Source organism: Triturus cristatus, chromosome 10 (genome assembly GCF_964204655.1).
Source record: "Triturus cristatus chromosome 10, aTriCri1.1, whole genome shotgun sequence".
NCBI classification, from domain to species: domain Eukaryota; kingdom Metazoa; phylum Chordata; class Amphibia; order Caudata; family Salamandridae; genus Triturus; species Triturus cristatus.
Window position 1 is genome coordinate 262,383,413 of NC_140593.1, and position 21,970 is coordinate 262,405,382.

The window sequence follows — 21,970 nt, forward strand, 5'->3', positions numbered from 1 at the left end:
AAATTGAAAATTCTATTGGGAATGGCAAGGACTTGGGCCCAGGTTTCAAAATCCATTAATATAGGGTACTATAGTAGTAGAACCCCCTTATGGGATCTCCCCGATTATCCACCCTGGTTGGGAGACTCACTTGCAGCACCTATTAGAGAGGCGGGTTTGGAGGTCTGGGGTGACCTATTTGTGGAGGGGGAACTACTCTCCTGGGAGTGTTTGAGTAGAAAGATTGGCCCGGGCCTTGCTAGGCTAAAATATCTGCAGATGTCTAGCTGGTCTCGTTCCTATTCTGCACAGCCCGTTCGAAAAAATAAATTCCCTTTAGGTGGTTACAGTACCCTTATAACTCTGTTAATTGATAGACCCCCTGCTAAGAAGGAGATCTCGTCCTGGTACAATTTGATTTTGGATGAGATGGACGGTGTATTTAAGCTTCCACATGAACTCTGGGGGGAGGACATAAGTAATATTGATTTGCATGAGGTATGGAGAACATCTTGTAGACTGCTGTGGGATGTGGTGAAACCGGCGTGGTTGCGTAGGAACCAAATCTTTACTATCCACAGAGCATATTATTCCCCCCTTCGACTTTCTAAATTTACTCAGGGGAATATAGTTGTGTGTGCTAGATGTGGTCTCCCAGCAGCCTCTGACATCCACATGTTTTATGAATGCCCCCTTTTGTCTCAATTTTGGGAAGCCATCTGTAAGATCCTGTCGTCTTCAATAGACTCCAAAATAACTGCTCATCCCCAGTTGGTGATTTTCGGAATCTTAGAGGGGATCTCTAGCCCGGCGAAGAAGCTAGTATTCTACGCTATACTACTGGCTAGAAGGGAGATATGCAGAAAGTGGAAGGATCCTTTACCTCCCTCTATCAACGATTGGTACGCCTCTGCCCTGCATGTTTCTAAGCTTGATTTGGCAAGAGCCGGGAACCCAGACAAAAGATCATTTTGGCACCTTCTCAAATGGGATCAGTGAGACTCTGTTTTTTTTGTTTTTTTTTCCAGGTCCAATGATTAAGCCATCTATCCCACCGCTTGGCATAAGCGGTGCTCTGATCCCTTTTCGGCATTGGGTATTACCCGGCCTGAATTTCTGAGGTTATGGTATGGCGTTCGCTGGTTTGTCAAGCTGTATTGCTGTGGGACGAGGCCCGGCTCCACGACTATCCCTCCCAGTTGGTATGAACTGTGTCAGCATACTGCTTGTAAGCCGATCGATTGCTTATATAGAACCTTGGTGGCATATATGAGGACAAAAAAAAAAAAAAAGAGTGGTAGAATTGACATCATGGACTTAGTTAATTATCGGAACCAGATGGTAAGACAACTTTCCAGTACCATGCATTACACTCCCCTGACACAAAATCCCCTCAAAGAAAGCCAAGCAGCTTACTAAGAAAGATGAAAATATGGGAATGCTGGGTCTGATGAATTTCTATTTGTACATAGCAGTACTCCCTGCACACTGGTCATTTACACTGTTGGACTTGGCTGTCGCTGCAGAGTCACCCCCAAACTTTTGCCTTTACCCCTCCTATTTTTCAGAATTTTGTTTTGCTACTCTTAGGACTCTGTGAATGTTAGAACTGCTAACCAGTGTTAAGGTGCTTGTGCTCACTCCCTAAAACTTAGTCAAATTGGCTTATACCTGATTGACATATTTAATTTACTTTTTACTCCCTGGTACAGTTGTATGCATTCACCCCGGGTTTGTAAATTAAATGTTACCAGTGACCCTGCGCCATTTTATGTGCCATCTACCTACATAGCCCTTTAAAACATGTTCCAGTTCAGCCATTGAAGCCCGATTGCAGTTTTAAACTGCCAATTTGACCAAATAACACCATTGTCAAGCCTTAAACTCCTCTTTTATTACATATGCCACCCCTAAGGTAGGCCCTAAGCAGCCCATAGAGTGGGTGCATAGTAATTAAAAGGTTGGACATGTACTTTTAAGTTTTAAATATACTGGTAGTAAAAATTCACATATTCCTTTTTTCTACTGTAAGGCCTAACTCCCCCATACTATAACATTAGGTTGCCTTATTGTATTTAATGAGTGCTAACGTCTGAGTGGGAGCAAGTAGGAAATTCACGTTTGGTGTCTAAGAAATTGTAATTTAATATTCTCTTTCATGATAAAGTTGGACTTTAAGTCATTATTTTGAACAAGGCACTTTTAGAAAGTTGGTATTTTTCTGCCATAGCTATTGTGTAGCTGCAGGCTGTTTGTGGGTAACATGACTGTTTGTAGTGAGCAGTTGGACTTTGTTTATACCTACTGGACAGCCAAACAATGAGACCAAAATGACAAATATCCAATCAGTAGAACCAGAGATCTGCAATTTAAAAAATGTAAATAAAGGTAGCGCCAAAAAGCACAAAGAGCCAGCTGTGGTCATCTGGTTGTGCTGGACCAGGAGAAAGTCACAAGTTCAGACTTACCACGATGGAGCACATACCACGAAGGAGCACAGCCGGGCTACAGGGATCCACTTAGGCCCAGTGAAAACATTACCCAAATCCTGGTTCGTAAGAGATGCGGAGTTTCAAGTCGAGGGTGTGTCACGCTGCAGAGGTGATGCGAGGTCCAGCTAAGGAGATGTGTTGTTCAGCAGCAGTTCAAGAGAGCTCCTTGTGTGGAAATCCATCGCACAGCAGCTGTTCCGATGGGCTACATTAGGCAAGGCAATGTTTTTGCAGGAAGACATGTCAGCTCCGATGGGCTCAATGGATGATGCAAAGTCTTTGCATCGGGGACGTTTGCAAGGTAGAGGCGATGCATCAGTTCTGAGTGCAATGCATTGAGCATCAGAGGCGATGCCTCAGTTCTATGGGAGATGCGCCACAGAAGAGATGTGTCAGCTCTTCTGGATCCATAGATGGACTGGCAGAGCACCTTTAGGCCCCCTACCAAGTGTCTAGGACGGGTGGTACCACTTGGGAGGGAAAGACTCACAGATAGCAGGGTCCAGGTGCTGGGTTCAAGGTTGTCTTGTCCCAAAAACTTCTGATCAGGAGGCCAGGTAACTAGCCTTTGGAGTCACTCTGGGGTCCTGGGTTCAGAGATGCAGCTCCAGTCCTTTTCACAGGGTAAGAGGGCAGAAGGGCAGCACAGCAGGGCAGCAGACCTTCAGAGTAGCAGTCCAGAAGAGTGGCAGTTATTTCAGCAGGCAGCAGTCCTTCTTCCTGGCACAAATACAGAAGTGTACTGAGGAATTAAGTCTAAGGATCTAATATTTACACATGGTGCCCACTTTGAAGTGGGGGAAGCTTCTAGAGGTGCATGCCCCCCTGAGGTGTCAGGCATCTGTCTGGGGTCACAAAAGACCAGAGTCAAACCCTTTGTAAGAGTGCTCAGGCAGAGCCTTTGTGATGATCAAGTGTGGTAGGGGACAGTTCCTACCTCTCGTTAACTCAGAGTGACCAATCCTGCCAATACATATCTTCCCTTGGTCTCACTATCTGGGACCCATACACAGAGACTAACTGCCAGCTACACCTAGTCATGTGGCCCAGGATCAGGCTTCAAGCACCAAATGGTTAGGACAAGAAAATGCCAACTTTAAAAAGTTTAGGCTGGACTGTTCCCATTGGGAGCAGGGTCAAGGCAGATTTGTACATGGCTGGGTTCAAACTGAAATGGCATGGGGAGCAAAGAAATGATGGATTTAGGCCCAGATCTCTGTACTGGGGTGAATGTCTGACATCTTTCTGCATTCTGTGCATCAATTGTTCTTTTTGCAACTTTATAAAAGTAACATTATTAGAATTATGATTTCAAATATGGACTTATCATTAAAGAGGGCTTTTAATTACATTTCTTCAGACACCAAACTCGATCTGTCTACCTGCTCCTAATCGGAAGTTACAGCTTATCAAATATAATAAGATAACTCCAATATCATCGTATGGGAGAGGTAGTCCTTGCAGCAGTGAAAACGAATATAGGAGTTTTTTTACTACCAGGACATGTAAAACTGAAAAGTACATATCCTACTTTTTAATTGAACTACACCCTGCCCTCCGATCTGTTCAGGGCGTACACTGCCTAGAGTCATTTATATGTGTTAAAAATGAAGGTTTGGGCCTAGGAAAAGGTGTATTTTGCCAGGTTGAAATGGCAAATAAAAACTGCACCCACAGGCTGCAGTAGCAGGCCTGAGACATTTTTAAAGCTCTATTTAAGTGGGTTACAACAAACAAATGATGGACGGAATGCTGACAATGCAGACATTCTCCCCCAGTCAAGAGATCTGGGTTAAATCCATCGTTCTTTTGCCCACTACGCCACCCCAGTTTAGACATGGCCATATGCAAATCAGTCTTGACCCTGTGCCTCATGGGAACAGTCCAGCCCGAACTGCCAAGCCATGTCTTCCCTGGACCGGAATCAAGCATCCTAGGACCGGTTTCTGGCTATCAGCCGTCATCAGCCAAGATAGCTTGACTCTAGTGGCGTAGTGAGCACGGGTCCCACGTCTGGGAATACCCATCCCACTTAGGGCGAAAAGCGTTACAACAAACAAATGATGGACAGAATGCTGACAATGCAGACATTCTCCCCCAGTCAAGAGATCTGGGTTAAATCCATCGTTCTTTTGCCCACTACGCCACCCCAGTTTAGACATGGCCATATGCAAATCAGTCTTGACCCTGTGCCTCATGGGAACAGTCCAGCCCGAACTGCCAAGCCATGTCTTCCCTGGACCGGAATCAAGCATCCTAGGACCGGTTTCTGGCTATCAGCCGTCATCAGCCAAGATAGCTTGACTCTAGTGGCGTAGTGAGCACGGGTCCCACGTCTGGGAATACCCATCCCACTTAGGGCGAAAAGCGTTACAACAAACAAATGATGGACAGAATGCTGACAATGCAGACATTCTCCCCCAGTCAAGAGATCTGGGTTAAATCCATCGTTCTTTTGCCCACTACGCCACCCCAGTTTAGACATGGCCATATGCAAATCAGTCTTGACCCTGTGCCTCATGGGAACAGTCCAGCCCGAACTGCCAAGCCATGTCTTCCCTGGACCGGAATCAAGCATCCTAGGACCGGTTTCTGGCTATCAGCCGTCATCAGCCAAGATAGCTTGACTCTAGTGGCGTAGTGAGCACGGGTCCCACGTCTGGGAATACCCATCCCACTTAGGGCGAAAAGCGTTACAACAAACAAATGATGGACGGAATGCTGACAATGCAGACATTCTCCCCCAGTCAAGAGATCTGGGTTAAATCCATCGTTCTTTTGCCCACTACGCCACCCCAGTTTAGACATGGCCATATGCAAATCAGTCTTGACCCTGTGCCTCATGGGAACAGTCCAGCCCGAACTGCCAAGCCATGTCTTCCCTGGACCGGAATCAAGCATCCTAGGACCGGTTTCTGGCTATCAGCCGTCATCAGCCAAGATAGCTTGACTCTAGTGGCGTAGTGAGCACGGGTCCCACGTCTGGGAATACCCATCCCATTTCCCAAATCGATTTTATCCACACTCAATGTGGGAGGGTATGCTCAGACGTGAGTCCCTTGCTCATTGCACCATCAGGATTCAGGCAAGCCGGGCCGACGAAGGCTGTGATGCCAGAAACCGGTCCCCGGAAGCTTGTTTCCTTCCCAGTATAAGAATTGGCTTGGTAGTTTGGTTTGCCCTGTTCCCATCATGCACTGGGACAGGTACAGACTAATTTGCATGTAGCCAGGTTCTGAGCTGGGATGGTGCAGTGAGCTAAAAAACGGTGATGGATCTAAACCATGATCTCTTGACTTGGTAAGAGTATTCTGCATCATTCAGAAACTCTGTCCATCACCACCCCCTTTTTCCCAAATCGATTTTATCCACACTCAATGTGGGAGGGTATGCTCAGACGTGAGTCCCTTGCTCATTGCACCATCAGGATTCAGGCAAGCCGGGCCGACGAAGGCTGTGATGCCAGAAACCGGTCCCCGGAAGCTTGTTTCCTTCCCAGTATAAGAATTGGCTTGGTAGTTTGGTTTGCCCTGTTCCCATCATGCACTGGGACAGGTACAGACTAATTTGCATGTAGCCAGGTTCTGAGCTGGGATGGTGCAGTGAGCTAAAAAACGGTGATGGATCTAAACCATGATCTCTTGACTTGGTAAGAGTATTCTGCATCATTCAGAAACTCTGTCCATCACCACCCCCTTTTTCCCAAATCGATTTTATCCACACTCAATGTGGGAGGGTATGCTCAGACGTGAGTCCCTTGCTCATTGCACCATCAGGATTCAGGCAAGCCGGGCCGACGAAGGCTGTGATGCCAGAAACCGGTCCCCGGAAGCTTGTTTCCTTCCCAGTATAAGAATTGGCTTGGTAGTTTGGTTTGCCCTGTTCCCATCATGCACTGGGACAGGTACAGACTAATTTGCATGTAGCCAGGTTCTGAGCTGGGATGGTGCAGTGAGCTAAAAAACGGTGATGGATCTAAACCATGATCTCTTGACTTGGTAAGAGTATTCTGCAACATTCAGAAACTCTGTCCATCACCACCCCCTTTTTCCCAAATCTATTTAAGTGGGTGGCACAATCACTACTGCAAGCCCACTAGTAGCATTTAATTGACTGGCCCTGTCCACATGTAGTGCCACTTTACTAGGGACGTAAAAGGAAATTAATTTGGCCAATTGGGTGTAAGCCAATTTTAAAATGTTTTAACCTCTTCAGTGCCCATGACGAGCTGGACTCGTCATGGGCCGCAGTTGCGCTGTGCCCATGACGAGTCCAGCTCGTCATAAACCCCGCCCGCTAATGTAACGGCCGGCACAGGGCGGGGAAAGGGCGTGGCACTGAAGGGGTTAAAGGTGATTTTTTCATAGGTTAGCAGTGGTAATGTGTGCAGAGTCTTAAAGCCAGCAAAAACGATGTCAACAAAAAATAAGGGTTGAAGGCTAAAAGTTTTGAGGATGACCCTGCAGAAAGGGCCAAGTTCAACAGACTATCCCTGGCAGCATAGGGGTGAGGATCTGGGTGCAGCCCCACTTACAAGTCAATAGGTTGTGCCCTGCCTTTACAAAAGGATTTTCACCCTAGCCCTCTATGCCTGCAGCCAGACTGGAGCCAGGGCAGGGGAAACAAGAAACTCTAAGCATTTCAAAGGAAAATCTCTAGAAACTTCCCCCACTTCAAAGAAAGAACCAGGTATAAAAAAGCACCCTGAAAACCACTCCTCATTTCACTTTCTGGACCTGCGGACTGACTCTCAGAGGACTGCCTGCTGCTGCAACCTGCTGTGTACTGAGAAGACTGGTTTGCTGCACCTCAAAAGACTGTTCTGTTGCCTGATGCCTTCCTTAAACCTTCAGAGGCCTGCCCTGCTACTTGAACATTGTTCTACTTATTAAATCCAGACTACCAGAGTGACTCCAAGTGCTAGTTGGTTGACCTCCTGATTATAGCTTCTGGGACAGAAAAGGCTCCAACCATCTAAAACTTGCACCTGGATACCACTTGACTGAGTCCTGACCCTCTCTTGTTTTGGAGCCTGGTAAGTGGTGCAAAATGTACACAGATAGCCATCCCGCTGGAGAGTTTTCACTTCTAAAAAAGAGACTAAGTCCGAACATAGAAATCGTCACCATAACTTCATCCAGCAACTCCCCAACGATGGCGCTTCCTCCTCAGACACCACCTGCAGCACTCCTCTGCTGAACTTCTACCTTCTAAGCCATTTTTCCATTAAATTTCTCATAATTCCGAAGGTAAGTGCTTACAGGGCTAAATTCACTTTTTGTGTCCGTATCGCACCAATCGAGGTTGGCAATATATTTTGACTTTGACGTTGTCTCAAACAACTAGATGTCCACGGTTCATGTTTTGATCTTTTAGAAGCTATGTTTTACCATAAACTTTAACAGATCTACTGATCAGATTTTTGTCATTTTGGTGTGAAGTAATGTATTTAAATGTATTGTTCTATATTGGGGTGAGATTTTTCTTGTGTTGTGTTGTCACATTATTGCTGTTTGTGTGCCCGCTAAAAACTTTACGCATTGCCTCTAAGTTAAACCTGGTTGCTTTCGTGCCAAGTTGCCAGGGGGTTCACCACGGGTTAATTTAGTGACTTTTGTGGTTCTGTGGCTGTTGCTTGAGCAGGGTTTCAATCCCCCCATACCAAACAATTAACAAAAATAGAAATAACTCTTCTGCTCTCCCTAAAGTCTCCCTATCCGTGTATTCTGTAATCATTAGGCAAATACTTGAATTCGTTTTTATAAATTGTTGTACCTTTGAAACAATTTTATATCAGGGCCAGGACACACCTGATTCCATTAACTTCTGATCTTGATTATGATACATCAAATCATTTAACAGTTAATCTGGATATTGATTCCTTAAGAAAGAATATCTTGCATAAGGAGGGCCTAAATATATTTGGAAAACTACAGAATTTTGATTAAATAAAAAAAGGATTCCCGTGGGAGACTGTTTTGACCCTAATTTTGCCATCCTATATGTTGACAGCTTTGAAACTAATTATGTTTTAACTGCCTTCATTCCATGTGATCGGAATATACATTTATGAAAACTATACTATTAGAAATGGGGGTCTCTAGTTGACAGTGGCTGGGGCCGATGTCAAATAGTGGCCCTTCTTCCTTAGTCAGAGTAAGGGGGCTACGCCATTTGATAACCCCTGCTCAACCCTGTGGTAACGTAGCATGAGCAGACAGGCCTATCCCAGACGCAGTGTGTGAAGCATTTAGGACCATACACAATAACACAGAAAAGACTCTACAAAATAGACACCACAAGCAGTTATAAAAAATAGCTATCTTTATATAGATTAAGCACAAAACTGAGGAATGCTCAAAGAACCACAATGTATGTAATTACAGATTCGTCTCAAGAGCGATGAAAGCACTTGTGCGTGCGGGTGGAACGAACTTAGTTCGGGCTGGAGTCTATGCGACCCAGTGATGCACAATGTACAAGGTACTTCGGATATAAAGGGGCACGCTGCACAGTTCCTCAGGGAAGGTGCGGGATGGCAGGTGGATCCACAGTGGCCAAAGTTCTTGGGCGGTGGCAATCTGCAGCATGCACTCACGGTAATCCTGGGACGGGCGTGAAAGCGGCGCACGTGGAAGCTGGCAAGGCTCGCAATGTGGAGCTAGCTGGGGCACTCAGCGCCGCAGTCCTTCAGCTGCATCGGCCCACGATAGTGATAGCGATGATTCTTGTGTCAAGGTAGGTTTGGGCACTCAGCGGCACAGCTTTTCGAAGGCGGCAGCCCAAAATAGTGATAGTAAGGACTCTCAAAGCCAATGCGGGCCTGCAGCGACACAACTCCTCAGCTGCAGCGGCCCACAGTGGCAGTTGTACTGATTCTCGTAGTAGGTCAGATGCGGGCACCCAGCGGCACAGCTTTTCAGCGGCAGCGGGCCACAATAGCGACAACAAGGTTTTTCGTAGCAAGGCCAAGGTAGGCACTCAGCAGCACAGCCCCTCGGCTGCAGCTGCCCACAATGGCGTCAACAATGTATCTCATAGTAAGGCCTATGCGGGCACTCAGAGGCACAGCTCCTCAGCTGCAGCGGCCCACAATGGCGATAGCAGTAGTTTCCGTAGACAATCCAAATGCGGGCACTCAGCGGCACAGCTCCTCAGCTGCAGCTGCCCACAATAGCGATAGCAATAGTTTCCGCAGACAAGGCAAATGCGGGCACTCAGCAGCACAGCTCCTCAGCTGCAGTGGCCCACAATGGTGATAGCAATAGTTTCCGTAGACAAGGCAAATGCGGGCACTCAGCGGCACAGCTCCTCAGCTGCAGTGGCCCACAATGGCGATAGCAGTAGTTTCCGTAGACAAGGCAAATGCAGGCACTCACCGGCACAGCTCCTCAGCTGCAGCGGCCCACAATGGCGATAGCAATAGTTTCCGTCGACAAGCCAAATGCGGGCACTCAGCGGCACAGCTCCTCAGCTGCAGCTGCCCACAATGGTGATAGCAATAGTTTCCGCAGACAAGGCAAATGCGGGCCCTCAGCAGCACAGCTCCTCACCTGCAGTGGCCCACAATGGTGATAGCAATAGTTTCCGTAGACAAGGCAAATGCGGGCACTCAGCGGCACAGCTCCTCAGCTGCAGTGGCCCACAATGGCGATAACAGTAGTTTCCGTAGACAAGGCAAATGCAGGCACTCAGCGGCACAGCTCCTCAGCTGCAGCGGCCCACAATGGCGATAGCAATAGTTTTCGTAAGCAAAGCAAAAGCGGCGTTCCCCACAGTAGATCCAGAGGCCCTGGATTTCTTGACAGAGGCCTCACCTGTGAGTAGGATTCCTCTCAATAAGAATCTGGGCTGCTGATGATTGAAGTCTAATGTCCCTGAGACTTCAGCAGGAGGCAAGCTCGATTCAAGCCCTTGGGTAGTTGCTTCAGTGGATGGATCAAAGTTTCAAAGTCCTCTCCCTCTCGTTTACACTGCCAGAGGTTCGTCTTGGCATCCCGAAGTTACACACCGAAGGGGTTTCAGCTCAGAACTTTATACTCCAAAAGTCTTTGTTCTTGAGAAAGTCACAAATCACTTGACCTTGCCAGACCCAGTTTGGTGTCGACTTGGGTCACTTTATTTACAAGGCTGCATCCTCCCTTTCAGGGAGAGGGGCCCACCATCAGACACCCAGTGGGAGGTGGAGCCATCATTCACCTTGCCAGGCACAGTCCTGCTCAGATCAAAGGGGTCGCCCCTCCCCATACTTCAACAGCAGATTGCTCCATTTGACCCAGGTCGGCCCCGGCCTGGCCTGGCCCTCTAAACCAGACAACCAATACACATACCAGTGAAACACGCAGAAAGACTTAGACAAAAAGATACCTACTTTCCTAAAGCGGCAGTTGCACACGCAGATCATAAAGACAATCACTACTACCAGATGCACGTTAATATTTGGAGCGGAAGCATACCAAATTCGATCTCCCTAGCATGTTCCTTGGTACTACTAGGACTACACCGGTTCATCAGTTATTTTATAATAAGGAGCATTCGCACTGTGTCACTGAATGGCAGTGGCACAGCGCCCAGAACACCTAACGCCAGCAACCATGAAGAAGACATAAATGACAAAAATGGAAGGGAGACCTACGCCAATGGTGCCAGGTCTAACACGCGTCCCCTCCAGCTGAAATGTGGGTGAGAACTACCCACCCCCTGGGAGTTCTCATCACTGAGGTGGAAAAATCTGGACAGACCGTCAGCGTTGGTGTGTTCTGTACCGGGGCGGTGTTCCACCGTAAAGTCCATACCCTGTAGAGAAATGGACCTCCTCAACAACTTTGGATTCTCCCCCCTCATCTGCATCAACCATCTGAGGGGCCTGTTGTCTGTCTGAACCCGGAAGTGAGTCCCAAACAGGTATGGTCTCAGCTTCTTCAATGCCCAGACCACAGCAAATGCCTCCATTTTAATTGCACTCCACCTCTGTTCCCGGGGGAGCAACCTTCTGCTAATGAAAGCCACAGGTTGGTCTAGGCCCTCTTCATTGATCTGTGACAGAACGGCCCCCAAAACCATGCTCGGAAGCGTCTGTCTGGACAAAAAATTCCTTTGAAAAGTTTGGCGTCTGGAGTACTGGTGCGGAGCACATGGCAGTCTTCAGGACATCGAAAGCTTTCTGACAGGTGTCAGTCCAGTTCAAAATCTTTGGCTGCTTTTTAGAAGTCAGCTCAGTCAAGGGTGCAACAATGTTGCCATACCCTTTGACAAACCGCCTGTAATAACCTGTGAGTCCTAAAAAGGCTCTCACCTGTGTCTGGATCCTTGGAGGCTCCCAAGCCAGGATGGTTTCAATCTTGGGTTGCAGGGGCGCCACCTGGCCGCTCCCCACCTGATGTCCTAAGTACACCACAGAACCCTGCCAAATCTGGCACTTGCTTGCCTTGATTGTGAGGCCTGCATTTTGCAGTGCCATCAACACTTCCCAGAGGTGGCACAGGTGGCCCTCCCATGAGGAATTGAACACTGCAATGTCATCCAGGTAGGCGGCGCTGAAATCTTCCAGCCCAACCAACACTCTGTTGACCAACCCCTGGAAGGTGGCAGGGGCATTCTTCATCCCAAAGGGCATCACCCGACACTGGTAGTGCCCGTCAGGCGTGGAGAACGCCGACCTCTCCTTTGCCCCATCGGTCAAGGCGATCTGCCAGAACCCGGACGTCAAATCAAACGTGCTGAGGTACTGTGCAGCCCCTAGCCGATCTATGAGCTCATCAGCTCTGGGGATGGGGTGCGCGTCAGTCTTGGTGACTGAATTGAGACCTCGGTAGTCCATACAGAACTGAAGTTCTAGGGTGGCACCAGGCACCGCAGCCTTGGGTACCAGAACCACTGGGCTGGACCAAGGGCTGCTAGGGGACTCAATCACCCCTAAAGCAAACATTTTGGAGACCTCCTCCTTAATGTAAGCTCTGACCCGGTCAGTCACTCGGTAAGCCTTATGCTTCACAGGAGGACTATCCCCAGTGTCCACGTCATGGACACACCAATCGATGACACTAGGCACCAGGGAGAACAGATCACTGAATTGCCCCAACAGTTGGCGACAATCACTCTGCTGTTCAGGGGTCAGTGTGGTGGAGAGGACCACACCCTCCACAGACCCATCTTTCTCCTTTGCCCACAGGAGGTCAGGAGGAGGCTCACTCTCCTCTTCCATTCCAGCATCTGTATCTAGAAGCATGCCCACTTCAGACCTCTCAAAGTGGGGCTTCAGGCGGTTGACATGCAGGACCCGCAGAGGGTTCCTGGGAGACTGCAAGTCCACCAAGTAGGTAACAGGACTCTTGCGCTCCACCACCTCAAAGGGGCCAGTCCACTTATCCTGGAGCGCACAGGGCTCCACTGGGGCCATAACCCACACCTTTTGACCAAGCTGAAACTCGATCAGAGTGGCATTCTGATCGTGCCAGCGTTTCATCTCTTCCTGGCTGGCTTCCAGATTTGCCTCAGCAAGTTTCCTGAAACGCCGAGTTTATTTCCTGGGGAGGCTTCCTGGGAGATTGCTCCCAGCCTTCCTTGACCAAACTCAGAGGCCTTCTTACCGGGTGACCATACAGCAGTTCTAAGGGACTGAACTCTAGAGACTTCTGTGGCACCTCACGGTAAGCAAACAACAGGCATGGCAAGAGAACGTCCCACTTACGCCTCATGGGCTCCTCTAGGCCCATAATCATGCCCTTATGGGTCCAGTTGAATCTCTCAACCAGCCCGTTACCTTGAGGGTGGTAAGGAGTCGTGAACTTGTAAGTTACTCCGCACTCCTCCCACAGAGACTTCATATATTTGTAAATGAAGTTAGTACCCCTATCAAACACCACCTCTCTGGGGAATCTCACACAGGAGAAAATCCCCATCAGTGCACGTCCCACCACGGGGGCCATCACTGTCCTAAGGGGGATGGCTTCAGGGTACCGGGTGGCATGGTCCACCAAGACCAGGATGAACCTGTTGCCCATGGCTGTCTTGGGGTCCAGAGGCCCCACAATGTCAATGCCCACTCGCTCGAATGGAGTACTGACAACTGGGAAGGGCTGGAGCAGGGTCTTGATCTTCCCCCCGCTCTTTCCACTTGCCAGGCAAGTCTCACATGTCCTGCAGTGAGCATCTGAGTTCTTGCGCATCTGGAGCCAATTAAAATGGGTGACCAGCCTTTCAAAGGACTTGGTCTGCCCAGATGTCCGGCCAATGGCACATCGAGAGCCAACCCCAGTAGGAAGGCTCTGAAGCGCTGGGGTACCACCAGCACACGGGCTGACCCAGGCTCAGCAGCCTTAGGCTCGCTGTAAAGGAGGTCATTCTCCCAATAGATCAGATGTGATCCTGACTGATCACCTGCTGCCTGGGCTGTGGCCTGCCACCACAGTCCCTCAAGAGAAGGGCACGTTCTCTGCTGTTCACAAAATTCCTCCCTGGTGGGTCCTCCTTCCTGCTGCTAATGCATCAGCTCCGGTAGGTCCCACAGTTCGGCTACTTGTTCCCCTGCAGGTTCCAGGGCATCCCCCTCAAGGTCTGCTCCTTCCTGGACCGTGGGAACCATGGGGGCCGGTTTCCCACGCGCCCTGCCCCTTCTCTTTAAGGCAGGGGCCTGGGCCATACTTTCAGGCTCCAAGTCCTTCTAAACATCCATACTGCTTGCCATTTACCGAGTGGCCGCACACGCTCACTCAGGCAGACCCAACATTTCCAAATGGGACTTCCTCTCCACTGTAGCCCATGGGGAGTTCTCTAAATCGTTGCCCAACAGACAGTCTACTGGCATGGCTGGCCTCACAGCTACTTGGAGAGTTCCTGAGACCCCCCCACTCAAAGGGAACTTGAGCCACTTCACACTGGCTCTCAGAGTTGTCTGCTGACACTACGGGTCAGAATGCATTGGGGGAGAATCTGCTCTTTGGACACCAACCGGGAGCTAAAAGCAGTCACACTATCCCCTGTGTCCCTCAGAGCCTCCACCCTATGGCCATTGATTGTTACCCACTGCCTGTACTTCTTAGTGTTAGCAGGCAGTGCGGGTTAGGGACCTTCTCAAAGTCTCCTAGCGAAACAAGGGTCAATTCTATGGGATCCCACCCACTTTGGACACCCATCTCTTCCCCTCCCAGGGCTACACTGGCAATCTGGCGGGGGGTTCACGGGGTGATGCATTGGTGTCCTTCAGGGTAATACCTGTGGCCCACTTGACCACTCTTAAAGCAAGTAAGGGGCCCCCTCTGAACAGGCCTACCTGTCGGGGGCACTGGCTTCTTTTCAGGGGGAGGCTGGGACACCACTCCTTGGTTCCCTGGGCAATTATTTTGGGTCCCTCTCTGGAACTCTCTCTGTTTACTCCTGTCCCCCCCACTTCTCTGCTGGGGACCCTGCCCACCTTTGGCGAAGTCTCCCACAAGACCCTTGCGAACCCGGGTGCTCACCCAGCAGTCCACATCCTCAGCAAGCTTCCTAGGGTTAGTGAGCTTGCTATCAACAAGGTGCTGGCGTAGCTCTGGAAAACAGTTACTAGATAAATGCTCCCATGCGAACAAGTCATACAATTGCTCAAAGGTTTCCACTTTGCTGCCTTTTACCTAGCGATCCATTGCTCAGCCAAAGAAAGACACATATTCAACCCAAGTGGTACCCTCCAGCTTCTTGCAGGTCCTAAATCTCTGCCAGTACCTTTTTGGGGTCAAACCATAACGCGTCATCAAGGCCTCTTTCATATGGGCATACACCATCCTGCTCTGCTCAGGCAGGTCTAACAGGGTATCCCTCCCATCACTCACAAAGCGTCCCCACAACCCCGCTCCCCAATCCTTCTCAGGGACCCGGTGGGACACCATGGCTATCTTGTATGCGGCAAACCATTGCCCAATCCTCACTGTTATGGAAATCCTTGATGACATCCTTGGGTATGTACACTCTACTCTCGGTAGGTACTAAAGGTATGCTGCCACCAGAGGGGGTGATCTCCATACTCTTAGCTTTGATCTCCAACTCCCTCAATACTCTGTGAAGCTCAAATTTCATTTTCTCCAGTTCAAATGCCAACCTATTATTCTCAATATCCAAGTTTTTTACTCTCTAGGTCCTTCTGACCTTCCAACTTGGCCATCTCCAAACTATTCCTCCTATCTCTCTCTCTGTCCTCCATATCTTCTGGAGACAGACTCTTTGAGGACACACTAGTACCTGGGTTGGAAAGTGCCTTCCCTCCCACTAAACCCACTTCCTCATCCCGCTGCCCTCCAGCATTCTCTTCCTCATTCCTGGAGGACTCTCTCACCTCCATCCAGGCCTTAAGGGCCTTCTGATATTCCTCCTTCCTAGAGAGTCCCGCAACAGGGATGGTGAATCGCTTGCAAAAAGACTTTAGCTGTTTGGCAGTGTATGTTTCTAACCTATCTTCCTCAAAGAGGAGATCCTCCGAAGCATTGGAGGTTGGCCTACCCAGTGTAGACATGACTGGTAACTACAGTCAACACTAGAACAGAACCAAAATTACCTGGCTGACAATCACAGTCCGCACAGAACAACAAAAAATATTTGGCTGGCAATCACAGTCAGCAATAGAACCAAAATCACCTGGCTGGCAATCACAGTCAGCACAGAACAACAAAAATACTTGGCTGGCAATCACAGTCAGCAATAGAACCAAAATCACCTGGTTGGCAATCACAGTCAGCACAGAACAATAAAAAATACTTGGCTGGCAACCATAGTCAGCAATAGAACCAAAATCACCTGGCTGGCAATCACAGTCAGCACAGAACAACAAAAAATACTTGGCTGGCAACCATAGTCAGCAATAGAACCAAAATCACCTGGCTGGCATTCACAGTTAGCACAGAACAACAAAAAATACTTGGCTGGCAACCATAGTCAGCAATAGAACCAAAATCAAACCGTACATGGTTTACCCTCACTAGTAGCGTACACTGGTTATTGTATGTGGATCAAAAATGCAAGTCCTGATCCTCACCGCTGACCACCAATGTTAGAAACGGGGGTCTCTAGTTGACAGTGGCTGGCGCCGATGTCAAATAGTGGCCCTTTTTCCTAAGTCAGAGTAAGGGGGCTGCACCCTTTGATAACCCCTGCTCAACCCTGTGGTAAAGTAGCACGAGCAGACAGGCCTATCTCAGAGGCAGTGTGTGAAGCATTTAGGACCATACACAATAACGCAGGAAAGACGCTACAAAATAGACACCACAAGCAGTTATAAAAAATAGTTATCTTTATATAGATTAAGCACGAAACTGAGGAATGCTCAAAGAACCACAATGCAAGTAATTACAGATTCGTCTCAAGAGCGATGAAAGCACTTGTGCGTGCGGGTGGAACGAACTTAGTTCGGGGCCGGAGTCTATGCGACCCGGTGATGCACAATGTACCAGGTACTTAAGATATAAAGGGCACGGTGGACAGCTTCTTAGGGAAGGTGCAGGATGGCAGGCGGACCCACAGCGGCCACAGTTCTTGGGCGGTGGCGATCCACAGCGTGCACTCACGGTAATCCTGGGACGGGCGTGAAAGCGGCACCCAGTGGCGCACGTGGAAGTTGGCAAGGCTCACGATGTGGACCTAGCGGGGGCACTCAGCGGTGCAGCCCTTCAGCTGCAGCAGCCCACGATAGCGATGATTCTTATGTCAAGGTAGGGTTGGGCACTCAGCGGCACAGCTTTTCGATGGCGGCGGCCCAAAATAGTGATAGTAAGGACTCTCAAAGCCAATGCGGGCCTGCAGCGACACAACTCCTCGGCTGCAGCGGCCCACAGTGGCGGTTGTAGTGATTCTCATAGTAGGTCAGATACGGGCACCCAGCGGCACTGCTTCTCAGCGGCAGCGGCCCACAATAGTGACAAAAAGGTTTTTCGTAGCAAGGCCAAGGTAGGCACTGAGCGGCACAGCCCCTCGGCTGCAGCGGCCCACAATGGCGTCAACAATGGATCTCGTAGTAAGGCCTATGCGGGCCCTCAGCGGCACAACTCCACAGCTGCAGCGGCCCACAATGACGATAGCAATAGTTTCCGTAGACAAGGCAAATGTGGGCACTCAGCGGCACAGCTCCTCAGCTGCAGCGGCCCACAATGGCGATAGCAATAGTTTCCGTAGACAAGGCAAATGCGGGCACTCAGCGGCACAGCTCCTCAGCTGCAGTGGCCCACAATGGTGATAGCAGTAGTTTCCGTAGACAAGGCAAATGCGGGCACTCAGCGGCACAGCTCCTCAGCTGCAGCGGCCCACGATGGTGATAGCAATAGTTATCGAAAGCAAAGCAAAAGCGGCGTTCCCCACAGTAGATCCAGAGGCCCTGGATTTCTCGACAGAGGCCTCACCTGTGAGTAGGATTGCTCTCAATAAGAATCCGGGCTGCTGATGAATGAAGTCTAATGTCCCTGAGACTTCAGCAGAAGGCAAGCTCGATTCAGGCCCTTGGGTAGTTGCTTCAGTGGATGGACCAAAGTTTCAAAGTCCTCTCCCTCTCGTTTACACAGCCAGAGGTTCGTCTTGGCATCCCAAAGTTACACACCGAAGGGGTTTCAGCTCAGATCGTTATACCCCAAAAGTCTTTTTTCTTGAGAAAGTCACAAATCACTCGACCCGGCCAGAACCAGTTTGGTGTTGATTTGGGTCACTTTATTTACGAGGCTGCATCCTCCCTTTCAGGGAAGGGGCCCACCATCAGACACCCAGCGGGAGGTGGAGCCATCATTCACCTTGCCAGGCACAGCCCTGCTCAGATCAAAGGGGTCACCCCTCCCCATACTTCAATGGCAGATTGCTCCATTCGACCTAGGTCGGCCCCGGCCTGCCCTGGCCCTCTAAACCAGACAACGAATACATATACCAGTGAAACACACAGAAAGACTTAGACAAAAAGATACCTACTTTCCAAAAGCGGCAGTTACAGACGCAGAACATAAAGACAATCACTACTACCAGATGCACGTTAATATTTGGAGCGGAAGCATACCAAAGTCGATCTTCCTAGCATGTTCCTTGGTACTACTAGGACTACACCGGTTCATCAGTTATTTTATAATAAGGAGCATTCGCGCTGTGTCACTGAATGGCAGTGGCACAGTGCCCAGAACACCTAACGCCAGCAACTTTGAAGGAGACATAAACGACAAAAATGGAAGGGAGACCTACGGCAATGGTGCCAGGTCCAACATATACATTGAGAACGTGTTATTGATTTTGAGGGGCAGAAGTATGAGCCTCACTTGCTTCATAAACAGGCTCAATGATACAACTCAAATTCACATTTGAATTTCAGAAAGAAGGTTTACCTTTCTATTGTTTGCCAATTTAGGTTTACCACAGCAAATTATGTGTCAACCTATATCGAGAACCTACCAAACGTAACTGTTACTGTATAGAATCAATCACCCTAGGAGTATTTAAGAGTATTTGCAGGATGGACTACCATAAGCTTAATTTGCACAACTACACAGAAGCTTCAGAGAGAAAACTGACTACCTCGGGGAGGCAACTGTTCTTTCCAAAAGACTGACTGATAGGAGATATCCCATATGCCTCATATCTAGAGTGCTCAAATGGCCATGGTATTGCCCTCGGGACACCACACCAACTCCACAAACTGGAGTTAAAATCAGTGCATCTCTTGTATGACCTCCTTAATTCCTGTTCAAACAAGGTTGGTAAAATAATCAAGAAACTCTGGTCTATTCTCAGAGCCAATAATGGTCAAAGAGCCCCCTTTGTCTTCCTATAAAAGAGAGAAAAACCTTCAAGACTATTTAGTCAGGTACTGGAAATCTTGGGATAACTTTCTCTCTGAAACACTTACAAACAGGTGAGGTTTGCCGCAATTAAATAAACGGTACAAGTGCCAGAAATGATCTGTTTATTCACCGACTAAAAATACCAAGGATCTCAAAACAGTTCCATTACCCATACCTTGGGACAATATGCAAATTGTAACTGTTGTTATGTGGCTGTCTCTCATGATGTGTCACCTCTAGTTCCTTCTGTGACCTTAATTGGTTTATGTAATTTGGGGTTTAATAATTATATCCTCCATTTTTAAAATCCACTCCTAATGACAGATTTGGTTTGATTCACACATCTATGCAAATCCATGCACGCCACTGTGCTCTGCTCTACGATTGCCTTTCTTCCTCTCTGTACACCACCTATATCACATTGTAGGGCAACGCGCCTCTCCCCCTTGTTGTCTGTACTAACATTGGCTCTCCATGGTCCCCAGACCTAATGCCATGCCAGCGATACATCATGATCATTGGTCAGCAGCTCTAGAAACCACTTATTAACCAGCAAGAGGCTGTTTTTTGTTCCTCATTTTCTGTCAGTACAGTGAAAAGTTGCACGTTTGTCTCTGGATCCACGCCAGTCATGTTTCATACTGACCTCCTTCCCCTGAGTGGCACTTCATGCACACTTGAAGGGGATCCTCACACTTTCCACTACATGCCACCAGTTTGACACTGCTTCTATTCTGGAGTGATTGCCTGTCCCTAAGTAGCCTTAGAAATCATTTCTCTTACTGTGGTTTCTTGTACAAGACTTTGCAGCATGTAGCCTTATGACTGTTGTCCTTAACCTTAGCACAGTCTTTCATGGTTTTGCGCACATCTAAAACTCTTTTCTGCATTGAGATTTTTGTAAGCATCTGTACAGTCCTGACTCCCCAATAGTAGATTTGGGTAAATTATCTTCCTCTCTTCTCAGGTTAATGATTATCAAAGCAGTTACTCTTTGTGAGTATTTATGATGGTAATTTCTTTAACTCGTATGATTGCCATCACTTGACCAATGTCTTTTGAACCTTTTTCCTTCTTTTCCTCTTACTCATACTGATTTACTCTGTATATTTAAATTCTCTGCAGGTACTCATAACTTAATTTCTAATGTGTTTCCTTCATTTCAGTTATTGCTCTGGGTCTTAACCTGATTATTTCTCTATCATTCATATAATGGTTTAGTTCACCAGTTTGTGCTCCATTGAACATCTAGACCAAATGGCTCTAAAGACATTTTTAAAAACTATAGTACTGTACACCACATTAGAAGCCATAGGAATTAAACCTACAATGAGTGCCCTTAATGTCTATTTGAATGTAGTCTGCCACCAAATCTTATTTTAATAACAGTCTCAGGCTATGCATCTCACTTTATAGCACTATGTTTGCATTGAACACTGAGGACATACACTATAGCTTTTTTTAATATAGTACAATGTTCATATATGTCTTACAATAAATGTTTGCATGCATGTTTCCTCTTCTTTAAAATTATAGTTTGTTTCCATGGGCTTATTTCTCTACAGCTTTATTTTTGCTTCCTATTATTTATTGTTGGTATGACATATTAACAATATCATTTAAACTTTGTTTGCATTATGGACAAGGGTGCAAAGGCAAAGCGCCAGCCAGGAAGTGCACTGAGTGTGAGACACAAAGAAGTGGCACACAGTTAGTGCACATCACGGGGTCTCTCGGGAAGGGTTAAAGAGGGTCCCATGGATCCCCAGAGATTGGTCAGTGGTGCTCTCTAGATCTAGTAGGTTGTAGTTCATTAGGACAGTGGATGTAATGTCCTCCACCACCCCTCCACCAAACCGTAAATCTGACCCTTAGTACATTAAAGATAGATTCATGCCACCCCCATAGTTTCATTCGATTCTGAGATATCTTGAAGGAGAGTTGGGTATTCTTAGAGTTTGCAGGATGGGATACGGCATCATAAATATAGTGGTACGCTGTTTTACAAGTGCATCATAGCCTATGGGACTTGTAGTACAGTGGACAGAATATGTGGCACATTTTGACAGAGTATCTAGTTATTTCAACAAACTCTAAATAAGTTAATATGTAGAATCTGTCCTGTGAAGGGTCATGCTACATTTACAATTCCTTCACTACTTCCAGCCACCCAAGTCTTTACTTCTGATGTGCCCACCAGAGGTTGTTCATCCTGGTACAGTAATAGCTGCCATGGCTGCAGATGTAGTCAGAATAGTAACAGACCCATAAAGAATAGTAATTAAAAAGCCTCTTTTAATAGTAATGTTGGATTTTAAGTCACAATTCTGAATATGCCACTATTAAAAATTTGGCATTTTCTTATCCTAACCATTTGGCACCTGCTGTCTGTATCCTGGGTCACATGACTAGGTGGCGCTGGCTGTTGCACTTTGTGTATTGCTCCCAGACACTGAGACAAAGGAGAATAGCTGTTGGCAGGATGGGCCACCTATGACTTGATGAAGGGGAGGAGCTGTCACCTACCACGCTTGCACATCACAAAGCCTTTGCTTGAGCACCCTCACAAAGGGTTTGACACTAGTTTTGTGTGACCAAGACAATCTGGGGCAAGAGCAGGGAGGAAGGAAATTCTAAACACCTCTGACGGTGAAAACCTCCAGAACTGTCTCCTACTAAAGTGGCACCAGGTATGAATAATAGACCATCAGACACAACCATTCA